Genomic DNA, 15,188 nt, shown 5'->3' on the forward strand with positions numbered 1-15,188 from the left:
ATATGTACAGAAGCCAGATTTAGATGGTAAAGTCATTTACAAGGCAAAAAAAATGTCACTATAGAGCTATCTATGTGAAACACTGTTCTTTACATGTGGTCTCTCTGGTTTAGTTGCACTAAAGCATTTGTACCATCCAGTCTAACTGTGTCTATCCAACATACTTCATACTTTATTGTTTCTGTGAACTAGGACAGATAATAAACATAGTGCTTCCTGTTGCTGCCACTGACACAGACTGCTACAGATGGAAATATAACAAATACAACACACTAGATAGAAAGACCTCACTGCCCTGACAGAAACAACCAGCACCTCATGCACTATCTAGGTGTATAAAACACTCAAATGCAAGCTGTCAGACAGTCCAGCTTTCATACAAAAGCCATAGGTTTCCTTTATTTATGGAAACAAAGCAGTCTGGCCTTTACAAATTCTCTGCAGAAGCAATTAATTATATTCTGAAGAATATTTCACATTATTCCTGAAAGTGTTGCTTTCTTCATCCTCCTACACTGCACATATCACAAAGCACACTTCATGCATGTGAGTCACAACATTTGGCTGTGTTCAGTGGTGTGTTCTTGAATATGAGATATGTGCAACTTTTAGTAGAGTAGTTACTGGAAGCATATTCTGTGAGGAAGCGCTGAAACATAAAAAAAGAAAAATCTTTCAGTCTGGTGTTTGCCTTGCCTGCTCTGCTGCAGTGATGCACTCCAGCTGCATCATAACGGCTCCCCTGCTGCAGAGCTCTGAATGCTGCACTTACACTCTGCACTTACTTCCATACAAACTGCACTCCTTTGAGTAACTGACAGCAAAATAATTTGACAGCAACTAAATAAGAGCCAGTTTCCAATGCCTAGTGTGTGTGTGTGTGTGTGTTCACACAGGATGCACGTTGCGTCTTCCACTCATTGGGCTTTTCATGGACTGGACATCATGGCATAGCTGCGATGAGCAAAGGCGTTTGGCTGGAAAACGTATTAGTATATACAAATATGAGACCTAGGTTTTGTCAGACGATGGCCTGCTCCCTTGAGGTGTGGGGAGAATCCAGCTTAGGTGGAGGAGTTTATGCATATGTATGTCTCATGAGTTGCTGTAAGATCATCCAAACATTGGGTGCAGCTTCTGCAGTGAGGCAGCAGCTGTACCAGCCTGTAGTAATGAAGAGGGAGCTGAACAAAAAGGCAAAATTCTGAGCCATTTGATTAGACAATTTGGAACTAGTACTTCACTGGAACCAGTCCTTTCACATCCCTACCAGTGAGGCTCAGAGCAGAGCTGCTGCTCCTCCACACTGACAGGAGCCAAGTGTGGTGGTTTGGGCACCTGGTAAGGAGGCCCCCTGAGCACCTCTCCTTGGAGGTCTACCAGTCATAGCAAACCACTAAAGAGAGGCACTCGGCAACAGTCCCAGGGCCAGGTAGTCCTAGGATGACCCAGAACGAGGTATTATATCTCCCAGCTGGCCTGGGAGTGACTGTGGACCACCCAACAGGAGTTGGAGCAAGTTGTTAGAAATGGGGAGGTCTGGGCATGTCAGCTCCCCCTGTGTCTACTACAACCCTGGAATGTGGTTTTCAGATTCATAATGGGAATCTGTTATGATAATACAACAGTAGTCACACGAGGGCTTTTGACATTTATTTTGTCAACAGAATGAAAGAAATGATAAAATACTGATTCACTATTGCATCTAATGTCTTTATTTTTGATATTGATCTCCAGACTAGTGTGAAAGGGCATTTTAGTTTATAGACAAAAGATGCTGTAAGCTTTCAAAGGCTGCTGTTCTACATGTAGGTAGTTTAAAAAGTTTTATGCTCAACAGCACCTTGATAGATATGAAGCAATAAAAATAAGAAGGTTTTAGGTTAGTCATCTAAAATCCCAAAATGCAGTCTCATCCAGATGACAGCAATCATGTTGAAATGACAAGTATGACTGAGGCACTTGACTGGGGGTCAATATAGGCAAAAAGATGCCAGCATCAATCACCTCCTGCTGATCTGAGTTTGACTAATGAATCACTGGTCGCCCTTGGAGACTAATCAGCAACAGGAAGGTTGATGGAGGAAAATCCACTCCCTTGATGAATCACTTGATGATTAATGCTTCCCTCTATACCATCTAATGAATGGAATCAGTAGAATCACAAATTAGTTGTTGGTGGTATTGAATGGAAAGTCTACAGATTCACTTGTGGTAAATCAGTTTTCCAGACGTTTTGTGGATTAATGAGGTCCAGCAGAGGCTTATTTTAGAGCTGTGGTAAACAAAACCCAGCCGTTTGATTGAAGGAAGACAGCTTTTTACAACTGGTCTGTAAAGCCATTTGGCTCTATTGCCTCTCTCATTAGAACATATGTTCCAGCTCATCGGTGTACTACATTTAAAAACTGCCAGGGCAGTGCTGTTTACTAAAACTGGATGTGGTTCTGTTTTCCAGTGGTTCTGTTTATTTGTATGACCAGACCTGCAGTCCATTCTTGTTGGGGGTTTTCTCAACAAACAGTTTTTACTTGAGATATTTGTTTTGGATATTTGCCTGTTGTTATTTAAAGCAAACATTATTCCACAGAATATAATCGTCTTCACCCCCTGCAATGAACTGCCAACCTGTCCAGGGTATACCCCCGCCCAGTGTCAGCTAGAATAGGCTCAAACCCCATTATGACCTTACAAAGGATTACGCAGTTACTGAAAATGAAAGAATGAATGAATAATTATCTCCACACTGCGTTAGTTACACAGATTAGTCTGTTTGGTTTAGCCATGAACCTTTATTTATTTAGTCCACCAAACACAAAAAAAAACTCAAAAGGGCTGAAAATGTCAGAGGGATAGAGCCTGTGCAGCATTAAAATAAAACTGGAAGGCCCAGTTTCAGGTCAGTCGTTGTGCGTAACATTCAGATTGTCACCTCAGATTTGACTGGAGAAAGGTGACAGACAGATCACCTCATATAAGATTACCTACTGTAATTAAAAGTCATGTTGATCAGCCATAAAAAGACACTAAAAATCATTTTGCAGGTAATTATGTTAACTGGCAACAGGTCAGTGGCATGGACACAAAAAAGAGCCTCTTAGAGAGCCAGAGTTTCTTAGAAGTAAAGATGGGCAGAGGTTCACCAGTCTGTAAAAAAAAAAAAAAAAAAAAAAAAAAAAAAATATATATATATATATATATATATATATATATATATATATATATATATATATATATATATATATATATACACACACACACACACATATACATACATACATACATATATATATACACATACACACACATATATACATATACATATATATACATATATATATATATATATATATATATATATATATACATACGTACATCTATATCTACAAATAGTGGAACATATTCTGAGAATCTGAAGATTTTTTTGTGCACAAGGGATAAGGTTGAAAGTCAGTATCAGATGTCAGTGATCTTCCAGATGTGCAGATGGCACTGCATTAAAATCGGGCATGATTCTGTAATGTAAATCACTGCATGGGCTTAGGAACATATCCAGAAATCACCGTCTGTGGACACATGCAAAGAACAAGCAGTATGTGAATATGATCCAGAAACGCTGTAGTCTTCTCTTGGCTGAAGATCATTTGAATTGGACTGGTGCAAAGTGGACAACTGTTCTGTGATCATCTGCGATAAATAAGTTTTAAGTTCTCTGACGTTACTGTTTTCCTCTGCTTGCTCACTCATAATCCAGGCAGTCATAAATCCACTATGGATAAATTTGTTGACTGGTGTGACACCAACAAACTGCAGATTAACACAGAATAAACTGCTGAGATACTGTTAGACCCTATATCAGTGGGTGACCATAGTCTGGTGTCCATACATGGTAACTACTTTAAACAGGTCACGTCTTTTAGGTACCTAGGTGTGCGCATTAATAGCGACCTCAGCTGGCACACACAGGTGGCAAGTGTTTGTGCCAGAATACATCAGTGTCTCCAGACGGCTCAGGCTGTTTGGTGTCAGTAGAGAAATTATGTAGATTTTTTATTGTGCAACCATTGAGTCCATACTTTGGTATGGGATCACCTGCTGGTTTGGGGCTCTGACAGTCAAATCAAAAACTCAGATTCATAACCAGGTGAAGATCATAGGTACCCCTGCTCCACTCATGCCCCAAGATGGGTTTATACAGGCCACCATCAGGCAGGCAAACAGTATTCTTTCAGACTCATCACGTCCTGTTTCCAGTGTGTGTGTGTGTGTGTGTGTGTGTGTGTGTGTGTGTGTGTGTGTGTGTGTTTTCTTTATAATATCTTTAACTTATTATAACCTATTTATTATAGGTCACATATTTTATGTGTTTTTCGTAGCATGTGTTCTGTTGTATGTGTTGTAGTGCAGCTTGTTTTTGCCCTTGTCTAAGCCAAATTTTTCCCATGGGAGACAATGAAATGAACCTTGAACCTTGACATAGAAATTTGAGATTCTTTTTTGAAACCATGGACACTGTGTCCTCAAGACTAAAGAGGAGAAGGACCATCCAACACTCAGTTCAAAAGCCTGCATCTCTGATGGTACAGACGTGCATTAGTGCCTATGGAATAGCAGCATATGCTCCCAGCCAGACAATGTCTTTGTTTTAGGTAAAGTCTTACGTATTTCAACAAGACACTGCTAAAACACATACTATATCTATTAAAACAGCAGGATTTAGTACTACAAGAGTCCTGGTGTTGAACTGGGCTGTCTGTACTTCAGGTCTTTCACCAATTGTAAATATTTGGCACATCATTAAACAAAAAATAGGACAATGATGGCACAGGATTGTTGAGCAGCTAGAGTTCAACTTCAGACAAGAATGAGACCACATTCCTCTTGCAAAACATTAGCAACTGGTCTCCTCAGTGTCAGATGTCTTCAGACTGTTGTTAAAAGAAGTGGGGATGTTACACAGTAATAAACATGGCCCTCTCCCAACTTTTTGGAGACTTGTTGTTGTGGAATTGGCTTTGTATGTGTAAATGGTGATGCTGGGGAATCCTTTTAACATTTATTCATTCATTATCTGAACCTGCTTTATCCTCACTAGGGTCATGGGGGTTGCTGAAGCCTATCCCAGCTACTTATGGGTGAAGGGGGGGTACACCCTGGACAAGTTGCCAGTTCATCGCAGGGCTGACACAGAGACAAACAACCAATCACTCTCACATTCACACCTATGAGCAATTTAGATTAACCAATGAACCTATCAGTGTATGTCTTTGGATGGTGGGAGGAAGCCGGAGTACCCAGAGAGAACCCATGCAGATTCAGGGAGAACATGCAAACTCCACACAGAAAGGTCCCTGGGGAATCCTTTCCATTTATATATTTATAATAAATGACGTCCTATCTCTATTTTTTGTACATGTAGGAAGATAAAACCTCTGCTTTGATGAGAGCAGAGCTCAGGACTTAAAGGATGCTGGGAATCAGACATGATGACCTGAGCCTTTTCAGTGGGTCTGACCTGATACAAATGGCCTAGATCCCCGAGGTTCAGTCCTGAATCTTTATGGCATACACTCACAGCTCTTCCCAGCAGATTCCTAGTTTCCAAACCAGAAGATCAGATAAAATTTTTAACGATGACTGTAAAAGAACCACAATATCTTTTCTGTAAGGAGCATTCAACATTAAAAGTTCTTCACTTCCTTCAGAAAGCTTATTTATGAATAAATTTGATTTTGGCAGAAAGTAAGTCAGGATGGTCCCTAAGTTTTTGTATTGCTAAACTGCAGACAGGAGCAAAAGAAGTGGAATTCTTCCCAAAATCAATGAACATCTCTTTGGTCTTTATTACATTGAACCATAAGCATGACTGATCACACCACAACAAATGTATTATTGACTGACCTGTGAATCTGTTCTTCATTATACAGAAGATTGGCTGTTATAGAATCATCTACATTCTGGAGAACATACCTGCCTTCCTGTAGCAGCCTGATGCTTATTATGTCACTATATAAAACAAATAGAAGCAAAGGAAGGATCCAGCCCTGAGGAGAAACACCAGTGTAAACAGTGAACTTTTAAGTCGAAGTTTTCGTTCTGTTTTAAAGTCAGTTTGCCAAGAAACAATATGAACATCCCGTTTAAAATTTAGTAACAACCTTGTGCAAGAATGTGAGGTTGTTTGAAGTCAAAAGCAGATGAGAAGGCAATAAAATGCAGTCTGTCTCATTTTTGTTTTCTTGTATATATTTCAAAATAGATTTAATAGGGTTCCGGTTGCATTTTCAACTCCTTTTGTGCCTCATTAGTAAAGTGAAAAGGGTCCAGTCTATCCTGACTTGTATCTAAAATGTTATTTTTCATAATTCATTCAAAACTTTCCCTTTTGACAGAAGTAAGAACCATATGGCAGTAATCACCCAAAGACTTTGGTGACATAACATCAACCACTGGAAGTAAAACAGATTTCTTCAAACTTACTTAATACTCTGCTGCTCCAAAGAAGACTAAAAAATATGTAAAAATACCACATAAAGATGTGCTTTTGGCGTCACTGGGCAAAAACCCATAATTGCCCTCCACCATATTGTGATTCAAGGGGTCTGAATGGACTTGACCTCTGGATCTGCTCCTTTCCTGTGTTTTTGGGAGAAGGTGTTTGTTTTCATATTCACATTTTTGCCCTGTGATTAGTGATCTGGAGCAGCATTTCAGTAGTTACCTCGACATTCAGGACCAGGACTTATGCTCTGCCTGATGAGACTCAAGTATTTACAGATTTTGCCATCATCTATCTTTATTTTAATCAATCAAACGATCAAATTTTACCAGACTCTCAAGCCAATTTATAGAAACCCAACAGAATCCTCCAGGAGCAAACACTTGTGACTGGTGACAGTGGTGAGGAAAAACTTCCTTTAAACAGACAGAAGCCTGGAGCAGACCCTGACTCCTGCAGGATGGACGTCTGCCTTGACCAGTTGGGGTTAAAGAGAGAGAGTAAAGGAGGAGGAAAAAAAAGAGAGAGAGACTGGGGGACAGGGGTAGAAGGTGGGGAGTAGGGGGAGACACATGGATGCAATTGATGCACAGCAAGCTGAACTTGAACATCTATGGAATTCTATAATAAACACTATCACAACTATATGGATAAAGTGAGCAATGACGATGAAGGCAGGAGAGAAGCAGGACCTCAGCAGCAGGTCCTGAGCTCATCCATGGGAAACCTGTGATGATCCTGGGAAAACCTGTGAGGCGATAAAGCGCAGAGACTCCAGGAAAGAAGTCAAGTTAGTAACATGCATTTGCTGGGGCATAAACAGAAGAGAAAGAATAGGAGAGGAGGTCAAAGAGGAAGAGCAGAAGAGAGATTTTACAACTTCCCACCTTGTGTGAGAATTCAGAGAATTAATGATTGAAATCATGTGCTTCAAATCTCACATAAAACTCACTTAACTCATCTACGAGGTCAGTGTCAGACATATCAGAACACTTCACCTTCCTCTTTTTATTTCTTACATTAACCATGATCTGATTCCTTTTCAGGTCACACATGAATTCCCATCTTTTAATTCACACTCCACTTTATCTTCATCCTGAAACTTAGCTGTTTTTCTCTCCCTTTTAACATGTCTCTGGGGCTCTTTCTTTTAAAACTGCAGTTATAAAGTGTGTTAATTTCGGGAAAAGATGACAGTGTTATTTCTACTAATTCAATGGCTTAGCTCTAAGATGCTTCACCAACACCTACAGGGAAAGGTGCATATTAAACACCGACACAGCAGGTAAACAGAAAGACTGAAACAGTTATACAAGCTGAAGTGTTCTGTGAGTGCTTTAAAGCTCAGCAGTACAGGTGAAATTGGCTTTCACTCTCAGATTTACAAACTCATGTAGACTCTTTAACCTGACATTTATGGTTTAAAGCAGCCCTGTTTTGTTGTTTATACTCAGGGTAGGAAACGAATGACTGATGAGATGAGAAATCGTGTCATCTGTGATTCATTTTTAAATATTTAACTTGGACTTAGTACTTTGAAGCATGTATATCTATCCTTACTGCCTGTGCTTCTCTCTGCTTCTTGTGACACGGTATCACACAAGTGTTTATTGTTTCTGACGTATTGAGTTCATCAGATGAAAATTACATAATGATGAACAATGGGCGACTGTGTATCAACTCAGCTCATGTAAACACACACACACACACACACACACACACACACACACAATAGAAGCCTGTGAGAATAAGCTGTTGGTAGCTTTCATACATATTTGATTATAGTTTTAGGAAGTTTGGATATTATTATCACATTCCCTCTAGTGTTACTTCTCCTCTTTTTTCTTTCATCAGCCTCTCTTTCTCAGCAGGATATCATCAGTGAAAAGGCTCACCAACACAATGTTCCTGATACCTTTAATGTGTGATCATTTTTGCACTGGCCAGTGTCCCAGCGACACAGGAGGAATATTATCTTCACATCAGCATTCACAGTACAACTATTAATATGCATCACTCGGACACTGACAGTGTACATAACTGCCTTCACTCGCATTTCTCACTAGCCGCAGTCTCTGGCTAAGATGTGTAAAATAAATATTTCATTCAAGTAGTTTGTCATTTGCATTCTAAAGATGAATGAAACAGGAGGCAGAGGGCAATGTTTTATAGCAATTATTGACAGCATTGAACCATAGCCTGCATTCAAAAAGGTGCAAATAGGTTGAGAATAACTATATTACAACAGATATGGTCTACATTAGACTTTATGACAGTACTCTACAGCAGTGTTTCCCAACCTTTTTGAGCCACGGCATATATTTTACATTAGAAAAATCACAAGGCACACCACCAAACAAAAATGTCACAGAAAGTATATGTATTGAAATATAATGCAAATCTAGTCTCAATTTACTGGGCCTGTTTAGTTGAACATAAATCTGATATTCTTGCAGGAAATGAAGAAAGACACTCACTAATCTTCCTCAACAGCTCTGAGTCAGTCTCTTTTTTCGTCTTTGTCAGTCATGGTTGAAAAGCCCACCTCACATAGATAGGTTGTGGAGAAAGGGAACAGAACTGAAATAGCTTTGTTTTCCAGAATGGGGAACTCCTTGGCAGCAGTCACTGAACACTCTCCCCTGGTTTACAGATTGAGGTCCGTCGTATAATACTATGGGAGGCATCGGGGCCAGTTCACTTTCACTTTTATTTTGCAAAGGGAAACAGGAGACTTGTTGTAGAGTGGATCATTGGTGTGTGCAGTCGTATGCATCTATATCACGCTGCTCGCTCACAGTATCAATCAGGTGAAACTGGATAATCTTCCACAGCACATCTAATGATTTCTTACTCCACACTATATGGGCCGCAGCACAAGGGTTGGGAAACACTGCTCTACAGGGTCCAGATTTAGCAGGAAATTAAAGTTTGTTAAGATCATTAAGTAAAAAGATAAGAAACTTCACCTTGCTCAAACCTCACAACCTTTGTTGTCTTCATTTGCACAGATGGCAGAATCCTTCCCAATGATCTGTGAACATGTTTCCATGGTGACAGCTCAGTGACCTCTATCAGACAGACATGATTATTCTGTAAATAGTATGCTTGTTAGTCTATAGTCAGGTAAGTAGATACATGTGTGGAGGTGACACTGGCCTATGTCCGAGTCAATCCTGCTCACCCTGTATGGATTAGGCAGACATCTGCTGCACCCAAATCACAGCTTCATGGTGCACCAGCATGCAGCCAAAAGCTGATCCAGGACCAGTAAGTGAGAAGGCAAACATTTCACCACATTGCCTGAAGAAATGATAGCAAAGGATACATTCAAACTTCAGGAAAAAGTGGCCTAAAAGAGATTATTTGCTGTGATGTGATATCTGTCTGTGATAGTCATTTAAGCCTATCCCTAACATAATACATGGGATTTTGTCCACTTCCATATGCGGCACCATTTCAGATACAGATCAAAAGCTCAGTCTGAACTGTCCTATGGGAATTCTTGCAACTTTTACATCACTCTGGATCAACATTTGTCACAGTTCTGCACTGGGTCAGCACAAGCATATGTAGAGGACAGCTGTTATGAGGTGTCAGTGGAAAGAGACTGAGGTATTTAGATCATAAGGGACTTCTTGTATCCACTCTGTGTTTTAAATATATTGATAACAAAAAGCAAACATTTGTCTCAGTCTCTTCATCCTTGACCTTATCGTCATTCCTTCCATCCTCTGTATTTATGATTCACTTCCTGAGCCACAATTGGAGACTGTTTAACTGAATTAACCATTGTGGGATAAATAAAGTTATCTATCTGTCTGACTGTCTATTATCGCTTCACAAAGATATGAAACCTGTTCAAACTGGAATCATTTCATTGGTCACGTTTAAAGACAAAGGCCATCAGATCTCAGCAGATACATTTTGCTGGCCTACATTTACTGACACAGACGCTGAAAATTCTCTGAAACCGTAGTGAGTGGGTACTTATGTAGAGATCATTTTGTCAAACATGTATCAGAAATATTTTTCAAAATAGTTCCGGGCATATTCATAAACATGTTTGTAGAAAACTTAAATTAGAAAGAACATAATAGAAAATAATTTGATATTTTGGATAATAATGAGTGGTTTAATATCACAAGAACACCATGCCACATAATTATTTTTTGTTTTTACAATATACACTGCAGTCACAAACATAAACACACAAGCACACACATGGCTATCATGGTTTCTTTCCCTCTCCGCCCACCTGTGACTTACTGCAGCAATCTGGTGTGTGCTTGCCTGCCTTGTAGTCATTAAAATATAACCATGCCCTGACATTTAATTTGACTTTTTCCATTTTCAAGGAGGCAGAAATACCTCACACAGTCACTCACATAAACCAAGTCTGGTGTTGACTTCAGCCACAATTATTAGGGAATTTACTACAACTTAAACTCCTTTACTGCATTTTACCACTACATTTACTACTTATTTTGTTTCTTTAACCAAGTATGTCTACTTTAATACAAAAAAAAACATGTTCTAGACACTTGGCACACATACAGAACACATACACTCAACTTGACTATTCTGAGCCCAGAGTCTGGCTAATTTATGTTTTCTTAGCTTTCATACAGTCAGACTCTGAATTTTTATTTGATGTTTTCTGCATCTGTATTATTTTCTCTCCTGTCCCATCTGTAATGGTTGTGGGAGTTGCCTTAAAAAGCCTGAATACACAGACAGACAAGAGAGGGGAAGTGTCCTCACTAACAGATAACATTAGAGCCGTTAGTAAGACTAATGTTAAAATCAGTATTCTGGATGTTTGTTTGTGGTTTCTTGTATGTGGGCATACTCAACAGATTTGTGAGGTTGTGATTGCAACATTATCCAGAGAGAGGAGTCAAAGAGGGGATTACAAATGGTAGGCAGCGCCCCATTATCACAGTCAGTCCAGACCAACACTAGAGAGTCAGTCTGGCACCGAGACTCAGCCAGAATGTCAACTCTAAAAAAAGTGTACAAGAAGAAACTTTACAATTTTCAGGTGTTTACTCCTCCTGTCCTTTTTTTATTAGATTATCTAGTGAATACATTGTTACTATAGCAACCATTTTGGCTGCAGAAACAGAAGTCATTTGTGATGCACTCTGGTTTGGCAGTTGCAGCCACAAACAAAGCCTCGAAAATCTGGAGCTTCCAAATTGCCAATCAGACTGATTAGATGTGACATTGTGTTTTCCCAGAAGAGTGTTCATCATTGTTGTATATTTCATCAGCTATTTCTCCAACTCACTAACCCTCTTTCTCTCTCAAGATATGCTGTCTGTCTGCTCCCATTTCTCATCAGTCCATCTTCACTCATTTTGGCCTGTCCCATAACTCTGTCACTGCTCTTTAATGCTTTTTCTTATAATGATCTTTGATCTGCACCTCAGGTGTCTAAAGGAATTAGAAAGACAAAAGTAGATTAAAAAAAATGCAACAAACAACAGTGATCACCTCAGGTCTGTGTATTAAAAAGGAGTGTAAGCTGGAGCAAGAACAGATACCTCATACACCCAGTCTAATGTGCTAATGGTTTGTAGCTCACACTCCAGGCATTCTTAAAACATTGTTTACTGCTCTGATTTTAATGGCTTGTTGGCCACATCATAAAAAGTGACTCAATATCAATATCCACGACTCAGCTCGCCTCTTATCTCACTCGTTCAGAGGACTGAGTTTAACACATAAATGGAACTATCAGCTGAAACACACACATACATGCTACAGTGATTTCAGTGTAAATGAAAACAGTCACAACCACACACAGAAGGCAATCAGTTCTACCTGCAGCCTGCTGAGATGAAGAGTAATGAAATACATACAGTCACACCAAGGGTATTGTTAATTGAATGAACAGATGAAGGCAATTATATCAGCAGAAGCTGTTAAATTCCTATTTAACCAGGAAAGAAAAGAAGATATGGTATGGAAGAAGAAGCAGTGAGGAAGGTGACAGGAAACCAAAAGAAACTGGTGATTAAGAAAGTGTAAATGTTGGCAGACAAAGCAGCGGTGAGTTGAATGAATTGTAACTGCCCGGCACTCCCAATTTACAAAGGCAGAGTCAAAACCACCAGTGAACTAAAAAGGAAATGAAGCTGTGAATCAATGGACTACAGTGTGTGGACGCTGCTGAACAAACTGTTTTGAAGAGTAGATAGCCACAACAGCAGATCACAAACAAAGAAGACTGAATGTGCATGTGTGTTTCTGGCCTTTGTGCCTCGTAGCCAATCGAGCCTCCAATGATCATCGTAAATTAGGATAAATAAACTTCAGAGGATGTGAGCAGACAGCCGTTGCTCCCGATTAGAAAAGCCTTCAGGCTAAATGCCAGCGTGTGGATGTGACAGTGGCATCAGAGAGTCTCAGGAGAAAACAGAAGAAGGAAATGCAAAGATATACACACACAAAGCCTACGGAGAGCACTTGAGAGAGACTGTCTGTAGAGAGGATAGCTGAAAGATAAGGAAGACATCCTATAATAAGGAAAAAAATGAACAGAGGACACAAAAAAGTTGATCTAACTTTCACACACATACATTTGCATAGGTTACCTTTTGTTGGAAATGAAAGGCCTTGTTATCTTTTGAAAAATGTTATGTTCATGAAGGTTTTAGATGATAATTTTTAAAAATGGTCTTCAACACAAGTGATTTTAGGCAGCATAATAGGGGATCAGAATGAGGTTAGTTCGTTTTAAACAGTGCATAATGGTGTGTGAAAAGGGCATATCTTAGGCAGCTATAGACTTGACAATATGATAATACTTAACATAAAAAGGCATATTTAAACATAAGCTGCAGAAGTTAAGACTCATGTATATGCATTACATCCACATCTGCAACATGATGTGGGTGGAACAATGCCAATATCACATCTACTGTAGAAAATACAGTGCAGCCATTCAATAAGCCCAGAAATAGCTATATCCAATATCACAGCAATGAAATATGACCAAATAGGAACAAATGAAGGAATAATGTGTCAGTGATCGATGCATGCACTTTGGGTGTGGCTTTGGAATCAATGGGCTTTTTAAAGTAACAATCTTAAAGATTTGTCTTTTCTTCTCTTGAGCAATAAGTGATAATTGCAGGTTTGTTTTTGAACTGCAGTCAGTCACCTGTGTGATTGATGGTATCCAGCATCATCATCAGCTGACCCACATAGTGATTGCTCATAGAGTTAGATTTGTCAGCAGTCCACTTCACTTTAAAGGTTAACATTATATGGAAATATGGGCTCTGCATTTTATCCTTCGTAATACAAACACAACACCCAGCATTAGCACTAGCAATTAGAATTAGCACTTAACACATTTGAAGCAGTGAGCTGAAGGTGATCGGGAACCAACTCCAGATCTTCATCAGTACCATGGTTGGTGTACTGACAGGACAATTAACTGGTGTATACTTGTTTTTGATGGTGGAGGAAAACAGAGGAAATATGAGGTGGAAGTGCTAACCACTACACCACCACTCTACGCAGGATTCATATTTTTTGTGAAGCAGTGTTTCCTGTAAGGTTGCACCGATCGGATATTAGGATTGGATATTGGCCTTGATATCAACATTTTAGCTAGATCGGGGATCGGTAAAAGCAACCAATCCGCAAGACCAATCCTTCCCCTTTAAATTTTTGCGACACAGTCTATGCCCTACATGCCAAACGTTATTCTAAAAGTAATCCAATAGACCTGTATGTGGAGGATGTGGTGGGTTATGTAGCTCTGTAGATAAAGCTGTGAGAAAATGAAAGTGAGCTTCTCTCACCTGATCATTGACTACCTGTCCCCCATGGTTGAGGACCTCTGTTCTAAATCAACAATGATATCGGATTGGTATCGGGTATTGACCGATGCACAAGGTCCCAGCTTTGGAACTGAAAAAGTCAGATCAGTGCATCCCTAGTTTCCTGTATAATAAGAAAAATAGTTAGCTAACAGTACATTTAGCATTAGTTGGTTTGATGTAAGTCGGCTACTGTTGGTGTATTAGAATGACAAACCTGTTGGTACAGTTTGTGAAAGACTAATGTAAAAACGTAAGTGTGAAGTAAGTGAACAAGCAGCAAAAGCTGTGCATGCATTTTTCTTCATTTTCCTCCATTTCTGATTATTTCATTTAACCTAAACCTACTGTATCATAACAGACTTGACAGACCCTGTTAACTAAAGGCTGATGTAAAGCAGATGCACATTCTGTCAATGCTTCTGTTGTGAGTAAGTCACCTCCCACTGTGGTATTTTCATCTTATTTTATGCCCGTGTCCAGTGAAATTAAACTATAGGCAGCTGCACTCCTTGGCAGAGGTAAGTGTTAAAATGACTCTATAAAATAAATATACTTCAGTAGCTGCTAATATCCCAGACCCAGTAAAGTGTGTGTGTGTGTGCGTGTGTGTGTGTGTGAGAGAGTGTGAAACATTAGGACATACTGCCTGTCTCATTTTACATCACTGCTGTTCACAGATGCATGGAAATGCCACCACAGACTCCCAGATCAAAAAGGACTGTAATATAATATTGTCAGTGGGTCTTAAGTTAAATCACCATAGAGTTAAATCACTTGATGATAGGAAATGACTGAATATACATCTTTCTAAACAAAAATCGTGTGGTTCTAGCCTTATTATTTTTTTG

General features: G+C 39.4%; 1 protein-coding gene across 2 annotated transcripts in view; it reads left to right on the forward strand.

Annotated features, from left to right (window-relative positions):
• spock1 (SPARC (osteonectin), cwcv and kazal like domains proteoglycan 1) overlaps window positions 1–15,188 on the forward strand; it is a 133,006-nt gene that overhangs the window by 65,789 nt on the left and 52,029 nt on the right. The window lies entirely within an intron of this gene.

This window comes from Sphaeramia orbicularis, chromosome 10 (genome assembly GCF_902148855.1).
Source record: "Sphaeramia orbicularis chromosome 10, fSphaOr1.1, whole genome shotgun sequence".
In the NCBI taxonomy this organism is placed as follows: domain Eukaryota; kingdom Metazoa; phylum Chordata; class Actinopteri; order Kurtiformes; family Apogonidae; genus Sphaeramia; species Sphaeramia orbicularis.